The sequence below is a fragment of the Cebus imitator genome, unplaced genomic scaffold (assembly GCF_001604975.1).
Source record: "Cebus imitator isolate Cc_AM_T3 unplaced genomic scaffold, Cebus_imitator-1.0 Scaffold185, whole genome shotgun sequence".
NCBI classification, from domain to species: domain Eukaryota; kingdom Metazoa; phylum Chordata; class Mammalia; order Primates; family Cebidae; genus Cebus; species Cebus imitator.
Window position 1 is genome coordinate 1,285,326 of NW_016107500.1, and position 5,941 is coordinate 1,291,266.

Here is a 5,941-nt window from a genome sequence, read left to right on the forward strand (position 1 = left end):
GAGCAATCTTCTACAGGGTAATAATGTCCATCATACCTGAAAATTTTAAAAATAATTTTACATAACTTAATAATTTAAACATGCAGGAAAATAATTATAAATGTATATACGTATGTATTGTATTTTCTTTTAATTGTGATTGTCCTTTACTGTTTCATGTAGGTTTGCTGCAAATTAGGAAAGGTTCAGCTAAGAGTGAGCTGCAAAGATAGAAATTAATTTTTCTCCTGCAACAGCAGTGCTAAGCTGTCTGCTCAGACAGCCATAGCTCCTCACAGGCATCCACCAGGACCCAAGCTCACTGTCTGCTGGGCCATCCTCAGCATGGGCTCTGTCCTCCTGTCACAGGATGGCTGCTGCACCTCCAGGCATCATGTTTGCATTCCAGGCAGGGGTGACATAGAAGAGGTAGGGCAAAGGCCGATGGGCAAAAAGATTTCTCCTGTGGAAGCTTTGCCATTTTATCCTGGACGGGCTGTCTTTCTCATGGACTTCTGCTCACATCTCATTGACAAGAACCCTGTCGCACAGCCCCCCTGATTATGAAGGAGTCGAGTGGTCTTTTAGCTTTTACAGCCTTTAGAACAGAGGCAGGCAGGGTGGAGGGGACAGACAGGGAGTGGGGGTTCTCAGGCAGCCGGCGGGGCCTGCTCTGGTACATTCGGGATGAAGGACAGCCTGGATTTCCATTCACTGTGTGCTCACGTTGCCCTTTCCTGTAGAAACTTACTTTGTAGGAGTGACTTAAGGCTAAAAATTGAATTTCATATAAGTAAATTTAAACCCCAGATGCGTCACTGTGAGTTTTCAAGTTTAGTTTATCTATGAGCCCCAGGCCCAGCATCGCACCTCACTGTCTAGACAGAGTTTGGAATAAGCAGCAGCAGCCGTCCGGGCGGGCCGTCTGCAGGCTCCCTCTGCGAGTGCTGAAGAGTGGCATGGATGGTGACAGTGCTCAGCAGAGGCTGCGTCCTGAAGCTGCAGACGAGGGGCTTTGCCCAGGGCCCTGCCCACATCCGCGGCTGCTGCCTCCCTGGCTGGCTTCACTTTTGCTCCTGCCTGGAGTAGTCTCAAGTCAGGGCATAGATGCTGGCGGGACCCGGGTACATAGTCCGACTGGAAAAGCAAGCAGGAGTTGTCCCGATTCTCCAGGTGGGAGGATTCCCGAGTCTCGAGCTGGAGGTCCCGGGAGGTACAGACATTCTCAGGTGCTACCTGCAGCTGTGGGTAGATGGCTCGGGGAAACAGGGGCCTCCTCTGCCTGCAGTGGCTGCGGGACTTGTCGGTGTCACCCTCTTTAACACACCACACCTAGTTTATTTCACCGTTTCATCTGCCGTTATCTGTTCCTACCTTCCTGCTTCTCAGCATTCCCCTTCTCAAGGCTGGGGGAGGTGGATGGATGCAAAGATGGCTCCAGGGCCTGCAGCATCCTGCCTCCTCCTTCCAGCTCTTCTTCCCTTGCCTTCCTGCCCAGCCTTCATCATGCCCTGAGCTCCTTTCCTGTGCCTTCCTCAGCCACCTGCCTGCAGAGGGGCTGAGGATGAGGAAGAGATGGTTTCTTCCCCGCCTGCCCTACGCTCACTCTGCGCGTCCACCCACCAAGACTCCAGGGGCCCTTCTTTTTCTCCCAAGGTATGTTAGGGGAAGAGGCACATATTTTAAGGTGCCCTCTGGGCAGCCCCTTTGTGTCCCGATGTTTATTAATTTGCAGCCACACGCAGCCTGGAGTGTCAGCATCCCAAAGGGATGTTAACACAGTCATCACTGATTTAATCAAAAGCAGCAGCTGGGGCCTGGGGTGTGGTCGAGTTATGAAATGAAGTCACAATGCAACACACAGGATGGGCCTTTCATGGGAACTGTTGGTCTGACCGCTTTAGATTTGGGATGTGAGTGAAACTGAATGCTCATCCTCAGATGTGTGTCATGCCCCACTGTGAAACTCATTGCGTCTCAGTAGCACGTGGAGGCCATTATCGTCGCTATTATTAATAACCATTTATTAACTGCTCACAGGGTGCAGCCGGAGAGCTTACTCAGCACAGAGCCCTCCCATACAGAAACCGGGCGTGCGCAGGGTCGATTTCGGCCTGTGTTTTTTATTGCTGCTCTTGTTAAGTTTAAATAGTCTTTTGTTTGTACAAATGTTATTTTGTGCAGCAAGCAAAAACAGCTAGTGCCCTTAACACTGCTGTTTCACACATTTGTTTTTCACGGTGAGAAATGCGGATGACACAGGGCGTTCCAGGCCCAACCTCCACGCTTTTAAGCGTGCACATCCTCCCCGGCAAACCAGACGCCCTCTCTGCGTGTATTCAGGTTTGTGCTCAGAAAAGTACATAGAGGATCACATTTTACATACCGTTCAGCGTTTTGCTTTTCTCACTTAAAATACCTTTGCAAATCTTTGTCAGCAGGAGCAGGGCTGGCAGACCCAGCGGGGACGCTCTTGGTGTGGAGGAGCTGCACGTGCTCAGGCTCTCTTGGATGTCAGCAGTGCCATGGGGCATGCCATTGTTCAGTGTCCTCGACTGGCATCTGCGGAGTCTCTTGGGATTAATTCCTTAAGGTGGAATTCTGTGTACTCAAATTTTGCTAGTTATTACCAAAGTGCTACCCAAAAAAGTGGCAGCAATCAGCCTGCCCAGAAATGGCACGGGGGAGGCCCTGCTTTGGTTCAATGTCCCGTTGCTGAGCTGCCAGCTCTCTGGCCCCCTCTCTAGAGATCAACCTCTAAAGCTGTTTCTTGACTGTCCTTCTAGACCTTTGTATGTACATCACATACATAGGCATGCTTATTGTGTCTTTCCTAATTATCCTCAATGGATGTGACAGTTTCTCCAAACTGGGGCCCAGGAGGGATGGGATCACCTGCGAGGTGTGGAATATGGAGCCACAGCTGCTGGGAGCTCAGGAAACCAGAGACCGGTCCCCTCCAATCCATCCAGTGGGACCCCTGCTTTCCTACTGGGACATAGCTGCAGGAGCATTGAGCAAATCAAAAAGACTTTTCCTTTGTGCAGCCATTAGAAGAGGAAAATAAATACAAAAGGTAGGTGTGTTTCGGCATTGATGGGGGATAAAAGAAATGCACAGATGCTCCAGCTGTTGAAACGAGATTTACAAACACAGTCATGACTTAGTGACAGGACTATATTTGGAGAAACACGTGGTTAAGTGATTTTGTTGTTGTAGAAACATTGTAGCGTGTACTTTCACACACCTAGATGGTGCAGCCGGCTGCACCCCTAGTCTGTATGGGACAGCCTGTTGCTCCAGGCTCCAGGCTCATGCTGCATGCACGTGGCTGTGCTCAATGCTGGCAGCAGTTCTAACACAATGGTGGGTATTCGTGTATCTCAACATAGAAAAGGTGTAGTAAAAATACTGTATAAAGACAAAACGTGAGGGCTTCCAGCTTCACCCATGTCCTTGCAAAGAACATGATCTCATTCTTTTTTATGGCTGCATAGTATTCCATGGTGTATACGTGCCACATCTTCTTTATCCAGTCTACCATTGATGGGCATTTGGGTTGGATCCAAGTCTTTGCTATTATAAATAGTCCTGCAATAAACATATGTATGCACATGTAGACATATGTAACAAACCAGCATGCTCTCCACATGTATACTATAACTTAAAGAAGAGAAAAAAAGGTTCACCTGTATAGGGCACTTACTACGAATGGAGTTTGCAGGACTGGAAGCTGCTCTGGGTGAGTCAGTGAATGTGAAGGCCCAGGATATTACGGTGCACTACTGTAGACTTTATAGACATGAAACTTATTAAAAATGTTTCTCTCAGCTGGGTGCAGTGGCTTACGCCTGTAATCCCAGCATGTTGGGAGGCCGAGGTGGGCGGATTATGAGGTCAGGAGTTTGAGACCAGCCTAGCCAACATAGTGAAATCCCCTCTCTACTAAAACTCCAAAAAATTAGCTGGGCATGGTGGCGGGCGCCTGTATACCCAGCTAACTGGGAGGCTGAGTCAGGAGAATCGCTTGAACCCAGGAAGTGAAGGTTGCAGTGAGCCGAGATGGCGCCATTGCATTCCAGCCAGGACGACAATGCGAGACACCGTCTCAAAAAAAAAAAAAAAAAAGTTTCTCTCTTCAATAATAAACTGATCTTAACTAACTGTAACTTTTTAACTGTATAAACTTTTAAATCCTTTTTAACTTGACTCTTTTGGAAAAACACTTAGCTACACTTAGCTTAAAACACAAACACATTGTATTGCTGTACCAAAATATTTGCTTTCTTTATATCCTGATTCTACAAGCTTTTAAGTTTTTTATGTTTTTTTCTTTTCAAACTTTTTTGTTAAAAACTAAGACACAAACCCAGGCTAACCTACATTACAACCTATCGACTAGGCCAGCCTGCATGAGCCGAGGCCTACCCAGAGCCGGGATCTCCAGTACCGCTGTCTCCCACCTCCACCTCTTGTCCCACTGGGAGGTCTTCGGGGGCAACAGCACGCAAGGGGCTGTCACTCCCATGACTACAGTGCCTCTGAATACCTCCTGAAGGACCTGGCCGAGGCTGTTTACAGTTACCTTTATTTTTTTAATTAAAATAGGAGTATACCCTAAAATAATATCTAATAAGAATACAGTAAATGCATAAACCAGTAATATATCCATTTGTTATTACGGTCAGGTATGATGTGCTGTACACACCCGGTATGTGCAACACTTTTATGTGACTGGCAGCGCAGCAGGTTTGTTTACACCAGCATCCCCACGAAGGTGAGAAACGTGGTGTGCTGCGTTCCCACAGTGTCACTAGGCAATAAGAGTTTCTCCACTCCGTTATAACCGTATGGAGCCACCGTCACATACTTGGTGCCTCGTTGACCACAGAGCCATTATTTGGTACGTGCTTATACTTAGTCTTCACAAGTGGCTGCTGACATTTCTCTCCCTTACACAAACACATGTGTGCACACACATAAGCACGTGCACACATATATCCGGGGGGCCCTTACTTGTGCTTCCTTGAGTACCATGGTGAAAAAGCTTTAATCTGGAGACCCTGGATCGAAGCATGGGAAAATAGAAAGAGATGTATTTACGGAAATGCCCGCATTGCTGTACTGCAGAAGCGTGTTAGTCTCCTGCAGTGAATTTTAGAACTGCAGTCTCTGGCAACTTCGTTTCTGGAGCTACTTTTACTGAATTTTGGAACTTCAGTCTCTGGTAACTGCAGCTCTAAAGTGTTTAGAACTGTATTTCTGGAGCTCTCCCTGCTTGTTGGAGCTGCTTCTGTGCAAGGCCATGCAGTTGTGAGGAGAGATCCTCAATCGCTTTAGCAGCATGTGATGCCGGGGAAACCCCCTTTTCCTTTACCACATCAGGACCCAAGTGAGCTGACATAAGCCTGGAGAAGAGGACAGCTTGCATTTCAGGCGTGGTAGGCAGAATAATGGCCCTCCAAAGAGGTCCCCTCCTAATCCCCTGGACCTTTGGATTCATTAGGTTATGTAGTGCAGGAGCATCAGATGAAATGAAAGTTACTAATCAGCGGACTTTAAAATAGGAAGATTCCCTGGATTATTTGGGTTGCCCAATGTAATCACAGGGTCCTTAGAAGTGGGAGAGGAAGGTGGAAGAGGAGAGTCGGGGGAGCCTGAGCACAGAGGCTTGGTCAGAGAGACACAAGGCTGCTGGCTTAAGAGGACCAAAGAATATGGGCGGGGCACGGTGACTCACGCCTGTAATCCCAGCACTTTGGGAGTTTGAGGTGGGCGGATCACAGTGGGTAGATCATGAGGTCAGGAGATCGAGACCATCCTGGCTAAGACGGTGAAACCTGTCTCTACTAAAGCTACAAAAAATTAGCTGGGCGAGGTGGCACATGCCTGTGGTCCCAGCTACTTGGGAGGCTGAGGCAGGAGAATCGCTTGAACCAGGGAGGCAGAGGTTGCAGTGAGC